We start from the raw sequence: 27,376 nt of genomic DNA on the forward strand, positions 1-27,376 counted from the left end.
AGAGTTGCATGATAGCGATATTTTGCAAAAGAGTAAAAATTAAAGAAAACAAGCTATCCAACTCCCTCAGACAGGCTTCACACTTTATGTAGGGTCATTTAAAAAATCTGAATTCTGAAGACAAATGTATTTCTAAGTATGAAGGGCAGAATGCTTGCTGAACCTGAGCCCCACATTTGATCCACCTGATCACATCCTCATGATGAGGCTGGGTTACAAAAGTACTTTAGACTGTGAGCCCCTTGTGCCCTTTCATGGCTTGTCACAGGTTAAAATTCTCCACCTTTCAACATTAATATTCCTAGAAAAAAAATTAGGTGATGCACTTGTGTTAGTAATGTGATTTGCTTGAGAGATTTACACTATACAATTCTCTTGTCTATTTGAGTCATGATAATGTAACTTGAGGGACCTAATCTGGGCTCCAGCCCACTCTTCTCAGCCTCTTTTCCTCCTCTCTGGATCCTGGCTCTCAGAAGGTAGGTATCCTTGTTCTTTATTTCTATTTGCCATGGTATTTCTATATTACAAGCAGTCAAATCAAGACTGCAATATCTGAAATAATGACACAAAATAAAACCTTCCTTCTTAAGCTTTGTGTGTCAGGTATGTTTCCCTGTGACAAAAACAATAACAACAATAAAACACTTAATACCAAAGGTGGAGGGGTGGTGGGAGGGTAAGGGGAAAGGGAAGAAGGGAAAGGAAAAATTATGAGAAAGAAAAAAAATGGAAACAAAGTCTATGTAAATAGGGAAGGGTGGTGGGGATGGAGGGCGCATAGGTAATGGGGGAAAAATAAGAACTAAGATGCATCTTGTTCAGGTACAAACACCCAGTGATAAATGCAAATGTATTGTATACCTAAAATGTACCAATTAATATACAAATTTAAAAATTATTAATGAAATTTTTGAAATGGGTAATAATTCACAATCTGAATAACTTTTTGGAAAGCTATCTTGGTTACTATTTTTGTTGCTGAGACAAAACATGTGACACAAATGTTAAAGGAGGAATGGTTCATTTAGCTCAGTTTATAGAGCTAAATTTTCAGCTGGCTCCAAAGCAGGATTGCATGGCAGAGGGGCATCACAGAGGTGAAACCATCCATGGCAGGGCAGGCAGAAGGCAGCAAGCAGCAGCAGCAACAGCAACAGCAAGTCTGCCTCTCCCTTTTATCCCATCCAGGCTACCAGCCTTTTGGGTGGTCCCTACCACACTCAGGGTGTGCCTTTCCTTATCCATCCCCTTAATACAAGCATCACACCCTTAACCCGAGTATCATACACTAATCTAGCCACCTTTGAAACTCCCCATCTGTGAGAACATGAGGGTTTGGTGTGGGAGACACATCTAGATACAAGCCATAAAAAAGCCCTTTCCCTGTGTGTCTGTAGAAAGCTCTAGGTGCATTTCTGTTATCAGTCCTCCCTTCCCCTTGTCAGAAACTTAAGGGTCTGTTTGGATCCTCACCTTGAGATCCTGGAGGGCTCTGGGGGGAACCTGTGGGTTTTGTGACCCAAGAAGCTCTCACTTGGTCCTCTGCTGTCCTCCAGGCATCCATCATCACCATGTCAGTATTGCCTCCACTGTGTGCCTCTAGTGACTTTTGTACTAGGGAAGTAGCAGCAATGCTGGATCTTCCTGTACTCCATTTTTCTAGATGATTGATCTCCCTGCAATATAACAACTCTTTTGGGTCCAATATAATATGATGATGTTCAGTTTTCATAGATTTTCTTAATGTTTTTGGCTCCTTATTAGATTGGAATAGGACCTATATGTAACTTAACAGGTCAACTTTAACCTGTTACTAGAGTCAAGGGTCTGATCCAACAAAGTTAAAAATACATCTCAACATTCATCCCTAAAACTGAAAAGACATAGAAAAAAAGCCACGACAGGATGCATGTGAAGAATTATCCGTGATAGGGCTGGGGATTTAGCTCAGTGGCTCTGTTCTAGAAATCGTGGAAAGAAATACATGGAGACAGAATTTGGGTAAAATAATAGAAGTTTACTTGCAAGCAAGCGGGACCACCAGAAACCCATCTGGTCAGTGTCCCCCCATGTTCTTTGTTCTGCTTCCTCTTTTATACCTTTGTTAGTCATTGTCTCATCCCTAGTGGTCTTTGTTAAGTAAATAAAGTTCCAATTCCTGTTTAATGGTTAGACACAGGTGGTTTCTGTTAATGATTACAGTCCTAAACACATGACAGTTAAGGCACATATATCACAAGTTTACCCAAGCATTGAAACTTGATTCTTCAGAGTTAAGATGTTATCTATAGTAGAGCTACAGATCAAAGGAGCTGTATAACCTTCACTTTAAACAACAAAAGCAATGGGCTAAGGCAAGTTTTAAAGGGATACACTACCTATTTTGCTTCTACAACTACTTTAATATTCAACCTACTAAGCTGCCTCAAACTTTTTCCCTATCAGTTCTGCTGCCTGCATTGCAAGCTCAAGGTCCTGAGTTCAATGAAATTATCAGTAATTTCCCAGAAACCAGAAATTAAAAGGACAATAAAGAAGCACTGGCTACATTCCAAGTGATGGTCTGTTCTGGGAGGTATGCCCAACCTTGCTGGATGGGGCAAGTGGGCACAAGACATCGCACTAAAGACAGGAACTCTCAGTCCTTAAACATAAGACAGGCCAGTGATTATGCTGGAGCAGAGAAGGATGAAGAGATGGAGGATTTCTTAGCTCCACAAGATGAGCTGGATCATCACTTCAGAGAGGCAGTGATTTCTCATCACCTCAGCTCTGCCTTCAAACCATGAATATGAAGGAATTAAGAGTGTGAGTCATTTCTTTCCGATCAGTATGCACCTGATTCACAGGAAACTGTGACCAGGAGAGGGACATTATTTAGTTTGCAGAAGTCATATTATATTTTATGGGAAATCATACACAGATGAATGATCAATAATTACAGAGGTAATGAAACTAAATAAATTGAAAGCTCTGGCAAAGAAAAATGAATTTTGTGAAACTATGGGTATTCAAATTTAAATGTATTTTTCTTAAATGAAATGGATATGTGTATAAAAACCTTTGTGCATGTGTGTGAGAGAGATGAGAGAGAGAGAGAGAAACTGTGCATAATAGAAATAAACCTAATTGTTAAGTTCTTTGGTGAAAGTAGAGGCCTTTAGTCCTGCTCAGCTACCATGGACAGAAAGAGCACACCAAGGGCCCCTGGATGCTGTCCAAGGGCCCCTGGATGCTGTCCAAGGGCCCCTGGATGCTGTCCAAGTCCAGTCAGGCTACCCCTCTCCCCTCCTCCCCTGCACTCAGGGCACCACATGGTGCTGGGGCTGAGCCTGGGAGCCAAGTCCCCTGAGGTGGCCCAGCAGAGGAGGGAGCTGTGTTATCTCAGACCACATGGAGAGGGATGTGAAGGCTTTAATTCCCTAAGCTGAAAGATTTATTTCTTCATTAGATAATTCCCTTTCATGGTGATAAAATTAGCACATTGTTTTTCATATATTTATATTATTATTGTTATAATAATAATAAAATAATTACTATTATTATTCTCTGTAGCTTAACCCTGACAACTGTAGACACTGCCCTGTGTTCCTGTACAAGAGATGAAGAGAGGACCTCAGTATGAGCTCAGATACAAAGCACCCTGCAGGGACACCCAGGACCTCCAGGGGACAATGGGTGATTATTATTAATAGTATATATTGTTTAGTGACAGGGCCTAAGTATGGATTCCAGGTTGGCCTTAAACTCACTGTGTAGACCAGACCAGCTTTGAAGCCACAGCAATTCTCCTGCCTCTGCCTCCCAAGTGCTTGAATTACAAGGGTGCCCCACAACACCTGGCTAAATTAATTTTTAGATGATGATGACTTGATATTCCAAAATCACCTGACTTATGAAAATTCAATCTCCTTTTGGGTAATGCAAGATGTGTTTGGTTTTCAAAAACATTCAAATGAGAAAGCATGGACAGAAATAAATAACTAAACCCAGGTATGAATTAAAGTTTAACAAATAAAATACCCTTTATTTTCTTTGGCAGTGATTCTTCACAAGTCAACTATAGTAAACGTACTCCAAGTTTGCTGCAGGTCATATGATGTTCAAACAGAGAGGCAACCCAGAGGCCAACAGGAAGCCCTCACTCCCCAGCTTCCTTCTCTGCACCAGCTTCTGAAGCCCTGCGAGGTGCTCGATGTATCCCCATCGCCCCCTGCTGGTCCGGTGCGCTTCTGCATGGAGGTTTGTGGCTGGGCTCACACTGATGTCCTCTCACTGTGTCTCTTGTACAGTAACACATGGTTGTGTCCTCAGTTGACACAGAGTTAAGCTGCAGAAAGAACTGGTTCTTGAACGTGTCTCTGGAGATGCTGATTTTGGCTCTTCAGGGATGGATTATAAGCTGTTCTTCCACCACTACCAATCCACCACATCCACTGCAGCCCCTTCCCTTGGGGTGGGCAAATCCAGCTCCAGTAGTAACCACTGGCAATGGAGTAACCAGAGACTGAGCAGGTGAGGGACAAGTGCTGTGAGGGCTTCACCAGGCCAGGCCCTAACTTCTGCAGCTGCACCTGAGACAAGACACCTGGAACAGAAAACTACAGTGAATCCTGTGTCAGATGCAGCTTCTCCATGTCTTCCTGTCTGAATCCCTGAAGCTTTCACCTCTAGGAACCACCCCTAGAAAGAGGAAGAACAGGATTGTTCCATGTTCTTGCAGATTATGTCCACTAATTCCAGAAGATATCTTCAAGAATGACAGAAAGCCTGAATTTATGGAAAGACCTGCTGTGTTTTAATCTGATTGTATAATTAGGTATTTGCATAAATAATGTACACTTGTATATGAAAGCAGGAGTGAGAGAGGAGAGGTCCTTGTTGCTCCCCTCAATGGATGATATTGGTTGTGCCCTTGGAGTTTGGAGAGAGCTTGGAGTTTGTCCTGGGGTCCACTGCACCAGGACCAGGGTCCTCTTAGTCCAGGATGGGACATGAGGCAGACAATCTTTCATGGAGCTGGATATATTCACAGAGGAAGAAAAATTTGGGGGTTATAATAACCACTCCTCAGGCCCCAGGGATTAGCAGGACAGTACATGTTTAGTATCGGACATTTGTTTATGTACGTATAGATACATTCACACAATGATAGACACTACTGGTAAAGACATATATATATATATATATATATATATATATATATATATATATATATATATACATATTTTCTCAAGTGAAGGATTCCAACTCAAATCCATTTCCATTTTCCTAAACTCATTTTTAAAACATGGATATTCCAAAATAGTGTGGCAGGAACAAAATGTTGCAATCCCATTTAGTTCAAACTAAACTGACTCTGACACAAGATTTGTTTTAAGTTAAAAGGGCTTGAGTGAGCTCACGTGACTTGGGTTTACATTTCCCCATGTGAAGTGCATTCAGGAGTACACATATGATGAAGGTGAAATATGTTCACTAGTAGAAGCACGTACTTTATATTTAGCATGGTGTAGATACTTTTGCTCACATGATGTCAGTTTCTCGCCTTGTTGAAATAGAACTCTACACCAAAGCCTTGATTTTCCCATAGAAATCCAAGTTTTTGCATGGACACCCTGGGCCTGTAGACTCCCATCTTGCTGGAGTACTTTTATGAGCATGAAACTCTTCAGAACTGGAAAAGGAAAGCTGGTTTAAAAAAAAAAACACTCTGGTCACTGATTCACATGTGGTGGCCAGTGACTGATTTTCAAGGACTCAGTCACAGATTTCTGAAGTGTCCATTTTTTGTTCAGTATTGGTAGATTGTAGTTTAAGTGAAATATTTTCTACCTCACTAGCGCAACAATATTCATAACTCCTGGCAATCAATCTGCACTCAATGATTGACAGAAGGAGAAACCTCCCCAGTGATGGAGACATTATCCGTCTTAGAAAGGAAGTCCCCTTGACAATCCACCCAACAGCTTCCATTCTGAGGTCTGGGCCTGTGCATGAGATGGCAGGAATAAGTGGTGGAAGAGATCAGAGGCCAGCTCCATTCTTCTCCACTATGAGATCCCATAGTATGGACTCCATAATGTGACCTCCAGTCTCAAAAGGCACAAATTAAGGAATGCAGTAGTAAGATGAAATCATTTTTCAAGCTATATCAATTATATACATTAACAGAGTTAATTGTGATGCTTCAACACATGCAGTGTGCACTGATCAAAGTAGCTAATTAGCACTCCACATCCTTATCATTCCCCGGCATTTGGAGTCAGCAAGCTCCTTCCTTCTAGATCTTCCCAAAACATAACAGGTAACTTTATGTGTGAACTGTATAGCAGGGTGTCCGTGATAAGCACAATTTGCATGTATGAGTTAAGCTTGTATTGATAATAAATATTATATACATGTACAGATAGATGAAAAGACAAGTAGATAGTTATATAGATACACATAGAGGAAACAATAATTACTATTTGCCTGTAGGATCTTGGTCATACACACTGTCATTTGTTTATTCAATTCTGATTCACATTTTTATGCATTCATGTATATTTACTTGGGAATAGAATCCAATACTCCGCATTTATTTTACTGCTTCAATTGTTCCAGGTTTGTCCTGTGGGTGCCCTTCCTCGCTGTCCCTGTGTCCTTTTGATGCCCCTGCAGTCTAACTATTGAACACGGTGGTGTGCCCATGACTCAGTGTTGGGCACTGTGATTCATCCACAATCACACTGCTGAGTACTTTCACACACCCACAGTCTGTGTACTTTGATCATTCTCTCACTTTTTGGCACTTCCAGATGCTCCCGAATCAAATCCAGACCCAATGCCAGCCACACCTCCAGAGTGAGCCATTTTGATTTACTGAGGAAGCATACTGATAAATAAAAAGAGGCGGGTGTTGGACTCGTGCATTAACATTGGGTGACACCACTTCTGTTCTTTGTCACAGACAGAAATGGGGCATATGCAAGCACACATGTTTGAAGTCAAAAAAGTATACATGAAATCAGCCACAATAAATGCAAGAATCACACACAAACAAAAATAAGACTAGCTGTTCTTTCCTGGTAAATGAGTCTTCTGGTGTGTGCTGATCACATCTGAGATTTCATGATGCTGTGGTTTGGTCATGGCCTGACTGTGTTTCCCAAACTCAATGTGTAGGCTGCTTGGTTTTCACTGTGGTTGGGAGCTCTCATCTGGCTGCCACCCTCTTAGGGGATGGGTGTATTTTTCATGGGGCACCAGGTAGCTCCCATGAGAGCGACTTGGTATAACAGTGAACCTGACCCATAATCTCTCTTTGGCTTCTTGTCTGGTTCCTTCCATGATGTGATGCTACCTTCCAGGAGGCCTCATCATGTGCCAGAGAAATGGGGTGACCTGATCTTGGACTTTTGCCCTCCACAGCTGTGAGATTAGCTCACTGCTCTGACTCATAATGTTCCCAGATTTAGACTATGTATTAATAACTGGAATAATAAAAGATGGACAACTTCATGGAGATTTAATAATTATCTTTAATAAGATAACACACCAGTTCAAATATTAAGTACAGAAAATTATAATTCCTCCCTCATCTATTTTAAGCTAATAATTTTAATACTTATGGTGTCTAGAAGTTAGTCATTTTTCATCTCTTCCATAGCTTCTTCACTCAGTTGGTGATAATTTAAGACTTTCTAGAGTAGTCTTATGTATAGTTCAGCTGAATCTCTCTTCCTGTTAAAGGTGCATCAAATTGTTTATTCATTAATAATGAGCCCATGGTCAACATAAGATAGACCCGAATGAAACTTCTCTAACTGACATATGTTCCCTGTCAAAAACCCCTCTGCCTTTTTGCACATAGGAACAGTACTGTATGACAACAATGATTTCAAAGGTCATTGTAAAAATCAAAATGACCACCAAATAATCATAAAACTGAAAAAATGTAGAAATGTATTTGCCATGAAATGGATCTGCTAAGTGTGGAGACAAGAAGAGTGTTGTGTACCTCAGCTGGGAACGTGCACAATGTGTGTCTCAAAAATTTTCCTGGCTATGCATGTCCAAGGACAACTGCAAAGGCATCATCAGTTTGGATTTTCCAACATGAATTAATTTTTACCAATTATCCAATTTTTGAAATGTGGAATTTGTGAGTAGTGACAGTCCATGGTACCCAATGTTGGGACTCTATTGTATTAGAAGTATGGAACAGCAGATGTATAAGATCTCAACTTGTGATTGCAAAGTTACATTAACCGAAGGAAGATAGGACTCCTTCTTCCACATGTGGAAGAAATAAGAAGGAATATTTAGACACTGAGCAGAAAAGTATTATGTTCGAAAAGTAAGGTAAAACCTAAATTAAGAGACTTTTACATAACAAAAAACCTCTAGAAGAGTTTCAGTTCAGGAAAAGGAAACCAGACATTCTAATTAATTGCTCCTCAGGCCCCCTCTGTAACTGCTCCCGTAGCTCAGTTCTGCATGCTCCCAGCTGGTAACCAGCTCCCTGCAAGGACGTTTGAGTCTGGGCTCACACTGATGTCCCCTCAATGTGACTCTTACACAATAATACATGGCTGTGTCCTTGGCTATTAGGCTGCTCAATATTAATGAAACTGAGCTCTTGGAACCCTGCTGAAGCACTCTCAGGATTTAAGAGCGGACTTATACCCTGTGTTTCCATGACTTGATATCACACTAATCACCTTCAGCCCCTTTCCTGAATCCTGAATGATCCAGCTGACACCATGCTTGGATAAAGAGAATCCAGAGACAGTGCAGGTGAGGGACAGGGTCTGCGAGGTCTTCGCCAGTTCATATCCTGATTCCTGCAGCTGTGTCTGAGACAGGACACCTAGGAACAAGGTGCATTACCATCAGTCAAACACACCAAAGGTTTCACTTGAAGGTCCCTCTCTTGAAATCCTGAAACACTCACAGCAGGGAGCTGCCACCAGGCAGAGAAGCAGCCTCAGGACATCCATGCTCTGATGCAGGCTCCTGTGAGAGGAGACTGGGGCATGATCAAGAAGATCAAGACAAAGGATGGACGATTACCTCCTTCACTCTCTGCTCCCACTCAAAAGAACCAAGAAGAAAGAAGATTCTTTCCATGGTGGCAAAGACCACCACATGTTCTCCATAGGTGGCTTCTTTGTCCCCAGTCCAGCACAAAGCCCAATCTGCCTTCTTCATGTGGGGCATGGTCTTGATGGCATTGAAGAGAAACTCCCTTTCTTTGAAATCTTTAGTGTTAGTGTCGATAAGGAGACTGTACATTTCAGAATGTATGTTTTCCAGGGCCATTTGGTAACCATAGAAACAATGGGCTTCTGTCATTTGAACATCTTGGCTAAATTGCTCCACCAAATTCTCATTGACTTTGCAATCGCTGGCAAGGAGAAAGCCAGAATATGTGAAATAAAATGTCTCCTCAGGCTTTAGGGCTTCCCAGTGCTGGGTGTCTTTCAATTAATCCACCTCCTCAGCTGTCCAAAAGGAAGCCCCTGGTTTCTTATACATCTGCCAAACATCATGGTGCTCCATACAGAAGATGATGAAACACCAAGAGTTCTCTCTCAGCAGTGGTTCCTCCTCCACTTTTGGGGCAAGTCCCTTACTCTTCGACTGCTGGGCTCCTGGAAGATCCTCCTCAAGGTCTTGCTGGCTAGTACTTGGGTCCTGCTGAGGGACTGGGCTGTGTTCTCCTTGTAGACCAGGCTGAGTCCCTTCAGAGGCGACAGCAGCAGTTGCTGCTGGTCCACAATGGTGGCAAGCAGAGTGCAGAAGGAGAGCACCGTGCGTGGTGGAGGAGCTGAGCAGCAGGAACCTGGGACACTGACCCTAGATGCAAAGCTCGTGTAGAGCTCCTTGAAGATATATATTTATACAACCATGAGATACACATCATTTAGAAAGGCTAAGAGCCAAACATTGACCAAACAAATTCCAGAGGAGGGTAAGAGCAGCAAAGACACTTATTCCTTGCTGATGGGAGTGTAAAATGGTTCTTGTAATTTCTTATGGAATTTCCTGTGGAGGTGAAGCTAGTGATGGAGCAGAAGGATATGAGGTGTTTGTTCACCAAAGCTGACCATGAAGTTATCATACACCTCACAAAGAGGCTTCCTTCAGCTTTATCCCTTGCAGCTCTCCCCACTGGATGAAAATTGCTCATGTGGCTTTAGGTGGGGCTTTTTCAGATTTCTGAATCTAGAGTGTATCACTGATTCATTGTACAATGCTAGGCCTGAGGGCACTAGGATTAAGGGTGTGAGTGTTACTCTAAGTAGTCTCAATAAGATAAAAGGGGCAAAAAGATCCTGTTACAGTCCCTTGTTGCTTTGCTACTTTCAGTCCTCCATGAACTGTTGAGTTCATCTAAAGGGCAGGCAGGTGGGTCAAGCAGCAATATGGAGTCTGTCTTGCTAACTAGGGTCCTTCAGTAACTAAGACACTGTCTTATGTGGCTCTCCTTGCATGATTAAATAAATCCACCCAATCAAAGGGGATAATTATCATACATGTGCAGTCCTTATAGCTTTTCAATTTTAGATTGGTATTTAAATGGAAAGGGCTCAGGCCCTAGTGGAACCTGCCCCAGGTCCTGATCTTGGTCCTTGGTTGCATCTGTTCAGTATGATCCTGAGCCCTTCACTGTCCCCACCCACAGGAGGATCCCTGTCTGGGTCCCAGGGCCTTTCTGACAGCATATCTAGCCACAGGAAAGGGCTAAACTTGCTTCAGAGGCTCTTTCAGGAAGACTGAGCTTCTGACATGTGTCCTGGAGCAGGGAACACTTTTACTAAACCTGTTAGTCTGCAGGAAGACCTGAGCATGGAGAGGGCAACCCACCCAGGGCTTTGTGAGGGACAGTGGAGGCTGGACAGCAACATTTGCAGGAGTATATATTTTCTGGGTGGGGAGGCCCATGTCCTTTAGGTCCCTTTGGTGAAGCCAAGCCAGGAGACAGCTGCAGGGACCTGGGGTGGCTCAAGTCATCTCCCCATCACCCCACTTAGGTGGCTGCAGCACAGATGTTAGCTTGAACTGGAGGATGCCCCCTTTATCCCTGCCCTGCACCTACACTCAGGAGCCTGCCCTGACTCCGATCTCAGACTCACTTTCTTCTGTGCATAAGGCAGGATCAATGCGAGGACACAGGCAGGGTCTACACTGTGTGTCCCTTGTTCTGGCAGTTCCTGGCTCCTGCAGGTGTTGAGGAGGGAACGGCTGGGGATTTGGCTCAATGGTGCTGCCACCTGCCTCGAAAGCACAAGGTCCTGAGTTCGATCCCTGGTACCAAAAAAAAAGGAAGGGACGACTTGTGGAAGGTCATCCTGTTAAGCATGCAGGTCAGTGCATAACCTTGCACCCCAAATGAGGGAAGGTCACTGGACCCATTGCAAGCATCACTATTTTCAGGGTAACAGCCATCCAATTACATAGGGACAGGGACCCTGCAGTTGGACTTCATAAGCAGAAGCAGACTGATCTAGGATGAAGGCCAGGATAAGAGACACTGGGGACATGTCTGTGTGGCCTATGCCTGGACTCTCAGGTGGATGCTACCCTATGCACCTGGCCCAGCTCACTTGGGTAGGTTTGCTCCATGGGGACTCATTCTTCATGTGAATTATTGAGATTCCAGTGTGGAGGAGCTTCCTACCTGGGTCAGCACAGCTCCAGCCTTCTTAGTGTTACCTGTGGTAAGGATCCACGGGTCTCCTAAGCCCACCCAGCACAGGTTACACATGAACTGAGGAGGATGTGAGGACGCCCCCCAGGCCTGGTTCCTGCACCTCAGAGGTGGGCATTTTGTAATACTGCTTTCAGCACCTTTGGGACTATGTGTCCCATACACTGTGGCTGAGTCCCCATGCTTCCATCCCCTCCCTACTCTTAGTAACCATGACCTAGTGCTGCAGATGCCACCAGGGATGTGAGTTTTGGGCTGTAGCTGAGGACAGTCACAGGGGTCTATGTGTCTCCAGATACTTTATCTGCATAATAGAGACCCCAGAGAAGACAAATGGGGAGGCAGCATTATTGTGCACTGACCCTGGTAATGTGGTATCAGGATCACCTGGTTGGGATGGCAGTTGCCTGTTGAGGTGGCTGATCTCCATGCTATGCATACAACTTCAGCAGGATATCTCATCAGTAGGAAGGATACAGGGCTGTCTTGGTGGACTTTAGCTGCTGGCTTCTTCCCCTCCTGACATCAGACCCCCAGAACAGAAATGGACAAAGACTCTCACCTGAGTCTCCCCAAGTGTAATGCCAGTTCCCTGCAGAAATGTGTGTATCTTTCTGAGTGTGCAACTCTAGTGCACTCCATGGACACCTGGAGGTCCCCAAAACTCCAGGAAGAGAAAAACCTTGCAAAGACACCAAAGGGAGAAGGAGAAATGAGCCTGAGGCCCGCAGGTCCCTGAACAGGGTCTGGCAGGTGGTGGAGGTAAAGGATGCACTGTGCTGTCCTGTCCTCTCCTCATCTCCTCTGCTGTCTATGGCTCCACCAAGTTCTCCTCTCAGATGAACCTGGTTCCTGCAGCTCCTTCAGCTCTAATCCACTCTCATCACACTGCTGTGCATGACCATGGGGGATTCTGTGTTTTCATGGTGAAGTCTCTACGATTTTCTGAATCCTTGATATTGACAAGGGATGTCCAGGGGTTTGGTTCATTTTTGCCTAAACTCCACTCCCTTCTGGGGGACAGTATGTTCCCTTTCTTTCTGAACTACTGTGTTCCCTTTATGTCATAGAAGAAGGCTGAATAGTTAGTGTGTAGTGAGGAGAATTCTTTTCCTCCAGGTAAGACAAAGTTCTGGAGAAGTCTTTCCCTGAATTCTGTCTGAAGAAAGCTCTGAATGTATTTATTAGTCTCTCTTTACCCCTGTCAAAGCCTTGAGAGATATATATGGATCCTCACCTTGAGATCCTGGAGGGCTCTGGAGGGAACATATGTTCCCCAGGAGTGACCCCTCCCCTGGTCCTCTCCTGTCCTCCAGCCACCAATCATCTCCCCCTCAGTATTGCTTCCACTGTGTGTCTCCAGCTCCTTCTGTGACTGGGAAATGGGGCTTGTCTCTGATTCTGGACCATCTGGGCTTTATAGTTTTCTGAGTGATTGTTGTCCCTGTAAATTGAGTTTTCAGATAAGTCCAAGAAAAGCTAATTATGCTTACTTATCCCAGAGTTTTGTAGTTTTGAAAATGTAATTATTTCCAATGTCTTAGAAAGACTAAGGTGAAGGAAAAACAGGACTCTCAAGAGAAGTTTTCAGAGATTTCAAGGATCTTCGTAAAGCTGGGATTCAGAAGGTCCAACAGTGAAGAGCTGGCTACCTCTCAGTTGATGGCATGTTCTGAAAAACGTCCAACACAGGCTCAGTCCAGCAGATACACCTGGAACATCACATCACAAAAGGAACCCTCAGTCCTTAAGCGCAGGACACAACAATGATGATGTTGGTCCCAGGTGATGTGCAGAGGAGGGTGGAAAGGTAGAAGTGGCCTTGACTTCCCAGGATGTATAGGAATGCCAGGTTCAACCTCAGTTCTGAGGAGACAGTGATCTGTGGCTGGGAATGTTACCTCAGCTCTGCCTCCAGGAGCCCATGTGGGTGGGGGTGAGGGGTACAAATCATTTCTGTCTCCTCGCAGTACACTTGCTTCACAGAAAAATGTAACAGAAGCTTGATAGTATTATGCATAGTAACATAATTGATTATTGTAAGAAAAATACACAGATACAGGGTTTACAAAAATAAAATTAAGTTAAGGCACTCAGTGAGGACAGAATTATGAGAAATTCCATTTCTTTAGAAAGAAAATAAAACTTCAATATTCTTTTAAAATACATATTCTACCCAATTACACTGAATATATATTTGAAATGTGTGTCTGTGTGTATCAGAGAAACAGAGACCGAGATCAGGGCAGAGAGAGACAGAGATATACAGACATAAAATGGTAACTTCACTCTTAATAGACTCTTAATTTTTGAGTTCCACGGTGAAAGTCTACACCCTATTCCTGCTCAGCCTCCTTGGACAGAAAGAACAGCGAGGCTCCTGGATGCTGCCCTGAGCCCAGCCCAGCTGCACCTCCTCACTTCTCCCCTGAGCACAGGGCTCCGCATGGTGCTGGGGCTGAGCCTGAGGACCAGGGCTCCTGAGGTGGCCAAGGAGCAGGGAGAGCTGCATGGTCTCAGAACATGTGGAGAGGGATGTGAAGGATTTAATTTCCCAGTCAGAAATCTTTATTCTTAAATGAGGCAATTTCTCTGAATGGTGTCTTAATTATCACATTAGTGTTAGAGAATCCCATGATACTGACTGGACACTCCAAAGAACTTAGTTTCTGAAAATTTACAGTCTTTTTCAGGTGTATGTTGGCCATGTTTGCCCTTCTACTGAAAATTATAAAGTGAAGAAATAAATATATATACGCATTAAATTTAACCAAAGTTTACTTTGCTTGGAACTTTTATATCTGTACATATGTGGCAGATGTTTTTCAGGTTCTCTGAAGGTTGTACGACATTAAAAGAAGAGGAAACCCCAGACGCTGACAGGAAACCCTCACTCCCCAGCTTCCTCCTCTGCTCCTGTTTCTGAGGACCCAACTGGTGCTCAGAGGATTCTCATGGAGCCCTGCTGATCCTGATAACTTCAACCCTTGTGCACACAGGGACATGAGAAATAATTATAGCAATGTGTTTTGGTGACAGTGTAAAAATCAGCTAAAAAATTCAAAAAAATGTAAGCATAAATTTTTTATGAAAATAATCTGATGATAATTGAAACCAGAATGTTGGGATCTCAGTGGGGAACGTACACAGTGTTTCACTTATTTTGCTTTATAGTTTGTGTGTCCAAGGATGACTGTAGAAGCACCTTCAGGTTACATTTTGATGTATGAAGTAATTTTATAAATTATGCAAAATTGTACCTGTGAAATCTGTGAGCAATGAGGATCCATTGTAGACAGTGTTGGACCCTCTTGCACTTGGAAGTCTGGAGCATCAGATGTTTTGGTTATGATCTTACCTTTGCAACCTTACATTAAGCCAAAGAAGCTGTGGTTTTCCCTTCAACATGAGCAACAAATGAACAGAAAGTTTTACACATGAGTGGAAATCTGCTGAGCCTTCTTCCATAGTCACTAAAGTTCAGAATTAGAATCATCTTGAAAAAGATGACCAGGCTTTGGATTGGGTAACACTGCAATAGAAGAAAACAGTAGATAGCTGAAATTATTTGCAGAGGGAAAATGATCATTTTCAGTAACTAATGAAAAAACAAAACTAAGAGACTATGACATAGCAGGAGGTCAAGAGGAGTTTCCAGGCAGGAAGACAAAACTATAGATTTTCAAACTAAGTCCCTCCCTGGGTCCCTCTGTAACTGCTCCTGGGGTTGATGCTGAGCTCAGTGAGTCCTGCACTTCCCCACTGCTCCTGAGTACACCTGCAAAGAAGTTTGTGTTGGCTCACACTGATATCACCTCACGGTGTGTCTCACACAGTAATACAGACTATGTCCTCAGATCTCAGGTTGCTCCTTGTTGATGAAAGCTGGGTCTTGGAAGTATCCCTGCTGATGCTGATTGGATTTTCGAACAAGATTTTACTCTGTGACTCCATTATGCCATATCACACCAACCCACCCCAGCCTTTTTCTTGGAGACTCACAGACTCTGTGAACACCATAGCTGGTTAAAGAGAATCCAGAGATCATGCAGGTGAGGGACAAGCCCTTGAAGGCTTTACCAGGCTGGGTCTTGACTCCTGAAGCTGCATCTAGAACAGGACACTGGGGACAAGGAGCATCACTGTTAAGTCACAAACACCAGATAGCACATGCCCAGGTCCCTGGGACAGCCCCAGGATGCCCATGCTCTGATAAATGCTCCTGTAAGAGGAAACTCAGCCTGCTCAGCCAGGGGTGGGCTGTCAGTCTGGGATGGGTTTGCTTTGGGAAGACCCTAAGGGTATTAGTGGAGATCGACAGATGGCAGGATCTCCCTGTCTTTCACAAGGACCACGTGTTGCTTACAGAAACTTGAGACATAACCCATCAGAGTTTCTTTCCTGCTTCCTGTCTGCTGTTCATGTTTCCAGAAAACACACAGGGATTGAGGTGGTACAGAAGGTACAGGGCTTGGAGCAAAGACTATGTGGTCATATTTTGCACTGCTTCCTCAGTGACAGTAATTGTGGAAGAGATTAGCTTTTGAGTTCCTGGACTGGGTAAAGCCAAAGGCAGGGCACTCCCCTACCTATGTGAGCATCATAATCTATCTTTTGTGCCATTCTGTTCCCAGGGAAAACTGACTGACTCAAATCCACAGTATAGTAGCAGCATCTTGACAAAAAGAGCAGAAGTCTTCACCACAGTCAGGAGAGTGGAGCACTGAACACTCTCCTGTCAGTCTATACAGTGTTCACAGAAGCAACTGAACTCCAACAACTTGGGTGAAAATAGCAGGATGTGTCATGATGATTGTAGCATGTGCCAATTCTCCTAATGGCAATTGCTGGGCCCTGACATCATCAATCTTCCTTGTATCATGGAAGAAATAGCAAGCCACCACCATCTTTACCCTTCACTGTTAAGTTGACCACTGATTAGTTTCACTGCAAAAACAGTGTTTTCTTCCACAGTATAAATCAGGTCACTCCACCCAGCACTGGGAAAGTTGGTGACTGGGAAGACCTGTGTCTGAAAATGCAATATGGGGACAGAATGCATTTTTCCATCATCCATGGGACACACAGCAGCTAACTTTCCTCCCATGGGTTAATTCTCCCTGGTCCCTGTGACCATGGGGGATCCTGTGTTCTCATGGTGAAGCTTGTATGATCCTGTCTCTGTGACATTCACAAGCATGTCCCGGGGTTTGGCTCATTTTCCCCTGATCTCTGCTCCCTTCCCAGGGACAGTGTATTCCTTCTAAGCTCTTTCCTCTATGGGTTATTGTGACTCCTTAAAGTTATATTGGAAGGCTAAATTTTTGGTCTATAATAGAGAGTTCTTTCCCTCCAAGTAGAGCAAGTGTTGGGAAAAGTCTCTCCCCGAGTATCTGTCTGGAGAAGCCTCTGGGTGCATTGCTCAGGGATCAGTCCTCCCTTCCTCCTCTCAGAGCCTTGAGGGATACTTGGGTTCTCACCTTGAGACCCTGGAGGGATTTGGGGTGCAGTGTGTGGCCCCAGGACCTCTCACCTCACCCTAGTCCAGTCCTGTCCTCCAGGCATCCATTATCTCCCCCTCAGTGCTCCCTCCAACATGGGCCTCCAGGACCTTCTGTGCCAGGGAAGCAGCTGCCATCTGTGCTTCTTGATCTTCTTGTCTCTTCAGATTTCTGGGTGCAAATTTAGTTCTATGATGGATCCAAGGAAACTCGGGACTCTTCAGTGATGATGCTGATCGTAGGTGAGGTGCGGAAGAGGATGAGGTGAGAACCTGCTCAGAGGTCATTGTGAGGGATAATGGTCTCTGTCTGAGGACATCACCTTAGCTCTGGCTTCAGGAGCCCGTGCATGTGTGGGGGTCAGGTGTGCAAGTCATTTCCTTCTACTTAGTATATACTTGCTTCAAGCAAACTGTGAGAAGGATAAATGCAATAAAAAGATTAAAATAAGCAGATGCACATGGAGGCCATACTCTTGAGTGAAATAAATGGGACACACATGTGTAAATACCGAATAGTTTCTCTAGTGTGAGAAACTAAAAGTGTAAATAAGGACTAAAAGGTATAACAGATAATGTGAAATAGGAAGAAAGGGGGCAAAAGGGAAGGGGAAGTGGGAGGGGTAGGGGAAAGGAAAGAAGGAAATGGAATCAATATGAGAAAATGTCAAAATGGAAGCAAAGTCTTTGTAAATAGTGAGGGGTGGATGGGTTGAAGGGAGGGCAGGGGAAGGGGGAAAAATAAGAACCAAGACAGATTACGTAAAGGTGCAAATTTCCAAAAAATAAAATAAAATAAAATAAGCAGTGTAAAACTTAAATATTTTACCTTCAATATATGTTTTCTACAATTACACTGATATATACATCAAAATCTGTGCATATGTGGGTGTCAGGGAGATTTACAAACACAGAGTTAGGGAGACAGAAAGCGTGCGAAAATTGTAGCAATGTATTTCACAAACCCAAAATTTATAAATTCCATGGTGGAAGTTCAGACCCAAGTCTCACAAACCCACTTGGACTGAAAGAGCCCTGGACATGGCTCTGAGTCCAGCCAGGCTGCCCCTCTTTCTTCCTCCCTTTATTGCAGGGCTCCACATGGTGCCAGGGGAGAGACTGGGAGCCAGATCTCCTGTATTGGCCCAGCAGAGTGAGCTGCGTATTCGCACACTCTGTGGAGATGAACAGGAAGGACTTCATTTTCTGAACACAAACATTTATTTCTGCATGAGACAACTCCTCCTAATGGTGATAAAATTAGTTTATTTATCAGATGATGTTGATGACAATTTGACATTTGAGTTATAGGGAAGGGAGTTGCCAGAGACTCCTGCAGTGGTCTTGCCCTCCTGCAAGCCAGCAAGATGTCCTGAGATAGGAAAGTGGGAAATAAAAGAAACATAGAGAGAGAGACTTGAGAGAAACTGAGTCTTGAGCTGATGTAAGCTGCTCTGGGCAGCAGAGATAAAGGACTCCTAGGACATCCAGTGTTTATTCATAACAAGTGTAGGAAGAGGGGAAACTGGGAAGTGCTTGGGACACCTGCTGATAACAAGTATCAAGCAGGCAGGACTGTAGAATGAGGGCACAAGCATATCTTTGTAGAAGAGAACAAATGGTTAATTCAGAGGGAAAGAATTTAGCTGGAATCAGTTGACCTTGGCTGGGAGTGAACTCAGCCAAGCTCTGCTACTTCCAATGTAACACAGCGAATTATGGAGGGGGAAGAAGCTTGTGCCACTACAGCCTGCTAATACTGGGCAGAGGTGTCTGCTACAGGAGACACTTGTCTGAAAATTTGTAAGTTACTTTGAGATGCATCCAGGTCATGTATGTGCTTCTAATAAGATTCACATTGATTAAAATAATGCCAATAAATAATGTCTTTATGTAGTTAAATTTAGCAAACAATATCCCCTTCTGTCAGGAGCAATTCTACATAAATTTGGGGAAGAATTATTTCACAATTAAAATTGTGATTAGGCCTAGTTCTCCTGCCTACAGCCCAGCTATGGCATGTTGAGACATAACTCCATTTTGGCCTCTGGTCACAGCTAAGACCTCAATGATCCGGTGATGCTGTGATGCTCCAGGACAAGATTACACCGGCTGAAGACATCCTGGGAGGAACAAAACCTTCATCTGCATAGTTCCTCGTTGTTCTAGGATCTTCACTGCTGCCCTCTGAGTCACCCTTTATATTTGTTACTCTCCCGATGTACTGAACTCTCTGCCCTGAGTCATCTGTTGCATTTGTTTCCCCTGATGTACTGAATAAAGGTATGGCAAGCTGTGGGGCGGGGGGGGGGGCCTGTTTCATCTTTGCCTCCCAGAGCAGCATTGATCAAGTCCAAAGCTCAGCTTTGGGAAAAACAGAAAAAGAAAAATGGGAGAGAGAAAAAGAGGGGAAAAATTTTTTAAAGACCAAAACAAAGAAGAATAAAGAAAAACATCTAAAATAATAAAAAAGAATCAAGAACCAAAACAAACAGAAAACTACTCACGCAGTTCCAATATCACAAAACCATTGTGTTCTCCCAGCTCCTTGTATGCTGCAGTCTGGACCTGGCTGATGCCTCCAAGCAGCCCACACTCCCTGCCTTGATCCTTTCCTGCCCACCTGGAGCAGGAAGTCCTGCAATTCAGACGGGTCTCTGGGCCCCCATTATGGCTGCAAGCCATGCTTTCCCATGGCTACTGAAGGTCTCTGTATCCATTCCAACATCCTTCCACATCGGTTAATTTGGGGAGGGGAAGATTCAGAACTATTTGCCTAACACCAGGTTCTCTGTTGATTTCCACCAGGACACACTCCAGCTCCCTTCACTGCAGGGCAGATCCTGCAGTCAACTCCATGTTTTTCCTCCCTTGTGCTTAGCACATTGCCAGACAATCTATGACCTGTGCACCACTCTGTACTTCTACCTGTGGTCCAATTTTGGTCACTTGCCCAGGAGCACCACTCTCTAACCTGCAGACTTGGTGCAGGCCCAGGGCTCTGCACTGTCTGAAGTCCCCAGGAGGGGTGCTGTTGGCTTCCCCAGGCACACCCAGCAGTGGGTGTGGGCAGTGCACTAGATGTCCCTCAAGCACAGCACTCCCAGTGTATGGGGAAGGATTGGTGAGTAATTGCTTCTGGGTCTGTCTAACTCAGCTGTTCCCAAAATCCTGCTGCTCTCAGGTATTGCTCACTCACCCGCCCCTCAGGCCTCAGTCATTCAGTGCCCTCAGATTCATGTTCTTAATAGAAGGAAGGTGCTTGTGTTCAAATTCCAGAGTGCCCACCCATGTCCTCACATGCACCACTCTCAGGCTGTCAATTTCTCTGAAGCCCTGGTCTGTGACTATGTCACTCACAGTGACCCTCTTCCTGGCGGGGAGCTTAGCGTGACTGTGGACACTTTCCACATGCTGGATCACCTATGAGGTTTCAGGTGGGAGTCTAATCCTCTCCAAGATGGCCTGGACTCGGGACCTGGGGAGTAAGTGTTGCCATCATCCTGGAGCTGTCTGGATCGCCCTTCCAGATGGCCTGACACTTTGAGTTTCCTTTATCATTTGCCCTCTGGTATCTGGCTTTCTCTGTGATTGCACCCAAGGTACCTGGTTTTGTCGTATGTATGGTTTACAGTGTACCACCCTTGTTGCCAGCCCCTAGCCAGCCATGATGATCTCTCGTTTTTGTATGTGTTTTATGTTTTGTATGTTTCTCATGTCTGATCTCCATGGAGTTTGGATCATGTCTATACTGATTTATGTTCCTTTCAACAGTCTATTGGGCTTGCTTTTCCCCAGGTATTTGAGAACACTTGCTATTTTTTTGTCTTGTTCCTAATAGTCATTGTAACATATGGAGGAGATTCTCATGTGACAACAGTTTGAAGTAAATACAACATAATTATTTAAAATGAATATTCTTTACCTTTTTTGAGTAGAATGTATTGATTGTATTCTGAATTCAAGTTTGTAAGAAAAAAATTATGTCATGCACATTTATAGGTTATTTCTTGGCCTTTGATAATGTTTATCTACTTACTTCTGCAGCATTTCAATATAAATGGATTACTGTAAATTTACAGTAAGTTTTTAATCCTCCCTTTTTTCTGTGCTTTTATTTTATTTTATTTTTGGATTTTTGAGACAGAGTCTTACTATGTAATTTAGAATGGCCTTGAAATCACTATGAAGCCAAGGGTGATCTCAAACTCTTAGTAATCATCCTTCTCAGCCTCCTGAGTGCTAGGATTGGAGGCATGCACTACCATGCCTGGCTTGAACTGTTAATTATAGTCATTTGTCTTTGCTGGTTTTTTCCAGAAAAGTGATGTCTGTTTTAGCTTTTGGTTTATCACGTTTTAGTGACACTTTGCATGAAAGTTAAGTGAAATATAATGTTTGATATTTTAAGTATGAAATTGAATGGGATTGTGTATATCAAACCATGTGTGACTCTACCATAATTTTAGTAATCTGCATGTTCATTAAACATTAAAAAAACCTATGCCCATTTCCAGTTATTCACCATCCAATCTCTCTTCCCACAGTCTCTAGAACCTGCAGCTCTATTTTCTGTGGGTATATATATGGATAATGTAGACATAACGTGTCATCAGAGTAATACAGCATGGACTTTTTGTACCTATTTGTGTATTGTCAATACTTACCCATGTAATAACATGGATATTAATGCCATCCTGTTTATGAGCAAAAAAATCCCACTGTACAGGTATAATTCATGTTAACTGCCCTTCATGAATTGACAGACTTTTGTATAATTTTTTTTACTTAGTCTACTCTGAAGAACAGTTTTTTATGAATATGTTTGCAAGGATTTGTGCAAATGAGCAATTTCAATTTTCTTTGGTATATGGCTAATGATAGAAATCATATGAGGAATTTAATTGTATAATATTAGAAGCTGTTAAACTTTTTCACAATGTGGCTATGAAATTTCACAATCTCATCATCATTCTAAGAGGGCTCCAATTTCAACACAACCTCATCAGTTACTGCTATTTCATGCAATTTTTACTTCTATCCACACCACATGGTGCAAAATTTATAAAACTGAAATTGTTTTGGTAAGCAGCTGAACCTAGATACAAGCACTAAATTTTATTTGATAAGACAAGAAAATTTCCAGAATTGGAAAAAATCATTAACAATAAAAATAGATTTGTTATTTCTTTGACTGGAACAGGGAGAAGGATAAGCAAAACTGGAAATCAATAACCAATAAGTGAAGTCTTTCTTTAGGAGTTTATAAATGGTTTATAATGACATTGAACAGATGATTGCAGGGCTATTTTTAGTGGAATATAATGACAAAGATTAAACTTTACTTTTGTATGGTGAGCTTATCGGTACCTAAATTTTTCAATATAATTGTTAAAACAATCATTATGTTTACAGTTATAAAAGGTTGGGTGGTATAAACTTGTCTGAAAAAGATATAATGAAAGAGACACAGAGGCCATTGTTATTCCATTAAAATAAAGGGAGAGAGGGCCGGGGATTTAGCTCAGTGGTTTCGCAACCTGCTGCGCAAGCGCAAGGACCCAAGTTCGATCCCCCATACTAAAAAATAAAAAATAAAAGAAGAGAGACGACTTGCAGGATGATGAAGAGCAAGGAGAACCCAGGGTCTCAGCAAGTAAAGTCTCCTCAGGTCTTCGGTACACCTGCTCCTGTGTTAGGACCCAGGAAGGGCTAGCTCCTGAGCATCCAAACCACAGTTGGTGCTTCCTGGTAGTAGCACCCTTTGGGGGCACTCCATGTCTTCTTGTGTAACCAAGCATATCACGTTAGTCGTGATCACCCCAGAACTTAGGTTTGTGTCTGGGCTCACACTGACTTCTCACTGTGGATTCCAACTTCCATGTAGACTTTACCAGGTTCTCCTGAGCTTTCTCATGATCTGGTCCTCATGGCCATAGCAGAGTCATCTTTACCATCATACATGATAAATTGAGTTTGTGTATGTGAAAATGTACTCTATTAAAATAAGCTTTTCTGACTCAGAGACTCCAGAGTTAAGGACAGAATGATGAATGCAGTCTCTAAGGATAAGCTATTATATATGGAGGAGGTCACTGACCCTGAAAGGAAGCCCAAGCTTAACCTTCCTCTGCCTCTGGGTTACACACTGTGCTCTCCGTATGTTCTGGTTGTCCCCTGATGTTTCTAGGCATCTCTAGAGGAAGGTTTGTGTCTGGGCTCACACTGAGGTGCCCTCACTGTATCTCTTGCACAGTAAAACATGGCCATGTCCTCGGTTCTCAGGCTGCTCATTTGCAGGTACACCATGTTCCTGGCATTGTCTCTGGAGATGGTGAATTGGCCCTTCACAGAATCTGTGTAGTATGTGTAACTACTACTAGCACTGATGGATGAGATCCACTCCAGCCCCTTCCTTGGAGGTTGGCAGACCCAGTGCATGTAGTAATCACTTAAGGTAAATACTGTGGCTGCACAGGAGCCTCAGGGACCACCTCCCCTTCCCCCCCACCCCACCCCCAGGGTGCACTAAGTACCCTCCAGTCTCCCCCAGCTGCACTTCACAATGGGCACCTACAAACAAGGAAGCATTTTGCTTAGGACACTGTCAAACATGTCCACTGTTTATCCCACTCATTTCCACTCACACACCCAGAATTTCTTATTCTCCATAAATCACTTTTTAAAAGAGCAACAAGGAAAACCCAGCTCAGCCCAAGCTGAGCCATCTGTGAGCCATCTGTATTTAGTCCTGATCACAGAGTGGGAACACCTGGGCATCCAGGGCTGGGCTCTCTCCAGAGCTGCAAGGTCAGGGCTGGGCTGGTTTTCATCAACAGAGGGAGGCCCTATTTGTATGGCCTCCTGCCATAATGTAGGTTCAGGGCTTGTTGTCTCAGAAACTGTAATGACCACAGCAGATGTGAAAATGTTGAGAGACACTTGTAGGCATTGACAGCATTAAGAAGATAATGCCTTACTGTTTGTGTTGTAATGAACACTTGACACTCAGTTTATCTAAGGTTTGCATGTGCTAATAAGTGACAGATTTAGTTAATGTCCTACATTAATCTGATGACCAGGAATAGGCAGAGGCATAGAATCTCTATGTGATATTTTTAAGAGCTTACATCTGATTTAAAATCTCATGCATTCAGGCCTGCAGTCTTTACAACACTTCTCAAAAACTCCCTGAACTATTCCAAGTCACAGTCCAAATACTTAGTGATGTTTACCACATCACTTCTTTTAATGAGAGTACATGACATGAATTTTCTGCATTCTAATTCTTCTGTCAGTATATGTAGAGATGGAGCAGGATTCTTTGAAGTATATTCCCATGATTCTGTAATACTTTATGTTAATCATCTTGGTATTACCATTTTAAAAATTCTTTCTTTTTGAGTTACTATTCTTTCTATGATGTGTAATTGAAATCTGTTTGAATCAAAATGCACAATTTGTTAAACATTCTCTTAACCTTCACAACTGTCATGCTATACAAGGAACCATTTCTTCAAATCCTCTTCTAGTTTTCTGAAATTTTCTTTTCCTATAATTTCCCTCATTTCACCCTATCTATAGGCAGATATTATTGTATTTGTTATTTTATATCAGTCTTGATTATTTAAAGTTTATAAAAGTGGAAGCACATAATACATAATTTCTTTCCTTACTGAACAAGGAATGAGTATTTGTAAATTTATGCATGTTTGACATATTATACATGCATTGAATTTTAAAAGAATTTTGTACAATCAATGTATTTTTCAGGATTTAGTTGTTTATTATCTTGCTTCACAAAGACATAGGCACCTGAGAAACCTGTTCATCTTCATCCAACAGCAATATCACATGTGTCAGAGACTCTGCCAATTATTATATTTTCTTCTCTAAGGTAATTTAACTCTATATCAAATAATATGCCTGAGTCAAAATTACCACAAATTTTCCATTAGATAAGAGTGTTGGGTAAAAGGCCAAAGACCAAGACCAGACCAGACCACAACAAGCCTTTATTAGGGGAACAGATCTGCCAGGCTGTCTCTGAACAAAGGAGAGACAAAAGCAATATGGCCGGGGCAGGGAGAGTCTTTTATAGGGACTGGGGTGGGGCTTGTTGGGGCTGAGGCAGAGTTGAGTGAGGTAGTGACTGGGGAATGGAGGAGCCGGTGATGTCACTAGGTGGTAGGAGGTGAGCGAGTATTAGGTTACTTTCTAGGCGGGAACAGGGGCATGCTGGGAAGAAGGGTTTATTCTTTGGTGGGAGCAACCATCCTGGCATGACTTCACACAGAGGAGGGGGCAAGGCATGTTAGGAAGAGGGCAGCTACTATGCATAATAGCTGCTGAGGTAGTGGGAGACCTATCAAAGAGTTGAATGTTAGTCCTATTTCATGAATTGAGGCATCCTCCAATTTACAAATTACCAGGCCATGGCAGAGTAGTGTTTTGAAAGTTGGAGCTAAGAAAGCAGGGAAAGATTGACAGGAGACCAGAATGGCTAATGACAGGTAACTTCATTTTACTTTATTTGTAAAAATTAAAAATAGAGTCTTCCTTCTTACTTCCTTTCAAGAACACTAAAATCTCATGTTTTATGAAAAATCTGGTCTGTTTTGGCGTCCATTTGTCCTGTAAAGTTTAAATCTGTTTAGCTTACATTTAGCATAATTATTGTATTTTTGGTTTGTCTTATTCTTTGGGGGTGCAGGGCTCAGCTGAAAATAATGGTCTTCTATAAGTTTTGATTAATCCTTCCACCTTTGGTCAGCATCTCATCTAGATAAGAGCATGAACAACATGAGGGTACTAGTACTACTCCTATTTACCATACTTTGGTTGTGATAGGTCTCCCACTACCTCAGCAGCTATTATGTATAGTAGCTGCCCTCTTCCTATGGTGCCTTGCCCCCTCCCCTATGTGACATCATGCCAAGATGGTTGCTCCCACCAAAGAACAAACCCTTCTTCCCAGCATGCCCCTGGTCCCACCTAGAGAGTAACCTAATACTCGCTCACCTCCTACTACTAGTGATGTGACCTGCTCCTCCACTCCCTGATCACTACCTCACTCAACCCTGCCTCAGCCCCTACAAACCCGACCCCAGTCTCTATAAAAGACTCTCCCTGCCCCGGCCATATTGCTTTTGTCTCTCCTTTGTTCAGAGACAGCCCGGCAGATCTATTCCCCTAATAAAGGCTTGTTGTGGCCTGGTCTGGTCTTGGTTTTCGGCCCTTTTACCTGACATTTCTGGTGCCATGACTCGGATGGTAGATGGTCCATTAACGGATGATCCCCCACAGGATGGGGTTGATTGGCCTTTTTGGCCATCTCCATCGGACCAACCCTATCTGCCATTGCCAGGACCCACTGGGGCTTTCTACTTTTGCCATTGCTGACACTACACATCCACACCAGTCACCAATCTCTGGGTGAGTAGGCAGTTCAGCCTCCCTCTCGTCGGGTTCTCTGTCTTGTTCTCTCTCCCTCTGGGGACTTCTCAGAAATCCAAGTGCTTGGTCAGAGAAACCCCCATGGCCACTGGGCCCAGGACCATGCCCCTGGGAGACATCCCATTGGCCCGGCTCCTCTCATTCTCTCCCTCTGGGAGACTCACTCAGAGATTGTCAAAGGAGACAAGGACACTTCTCCCCTTTGTCCTTCTCCCAGGGGGCTGCCTCCTCCTCACCCATTCTTACATGGGAGCCCAACAATCCAAACCCCTTCCCTCAATGCCTCTGGGCTGCCTCCTGGCACAGCTTAAACCCCTCAGATTGTTGGGACCAGACTTTAAGCCAAAAAGACTTGTTTTCTATTGTAATCAGGTTTGGCCTCAGTATAAATTAGATAATGGGTTTCAGTGGCCTGAAAATGGCACTTTTGATTTTAATATACTGTGCAATTTACACAACTTCTGTCAGCGCAATGGCAAATGGTCAGAAATCCCCTACATACAAGCCTTTTTCTACCTACGCTCTCGACCCTCCCTCTGTCAATCCTGTTCTCCTTCTCAAGTACTCCTAGCCCAAGCTTCACAATCCATCCTTCCCAATTCCATTCTTTCTGATTCTGACTCATTTGATCCAGCTGATCACTCACCACTAGCACTTCCCCCACCTTATAACCCCCAAATTCTTCTTCTGCCTTGTCCCATGCTTCTTCTCCTCTGCCA

The 27,376-nt window shown here is 43.3% G+C and overlaps 1 pseudogene; it reads right to left on the reverse strand.

Annotated features, from left to right (window-relative positions):
• Positions 1 to 9,036: 9,036 nt before the first annotated feature.
• LOC101701000 (ribonucleoside-diphosphate reductase subunit M2 pseudogene) lies at positions 9,037 to 23,642 on the reverse strand (annotated as a pseudogene).
• Positions 23,643 to 27,376: the final 3,734 nt, after the last annotated feature.

This window comes from Heterocephalus glaber, unplaced genomic scaffold, assembly GCF_053883595.1.
Source record: "Heterocephalus glaber isolate CG9 unplaced genomic scaffold, H.glaber_assembly_v1.0 deba00001724, whole genome shotgun sequence".
Lineage (NCBI taxonomy): Eukaryota > Metazoa > Chordata > Mammalia > Rodentia > Bathyergidae > Heterocephalus > Heterocephalus glaber.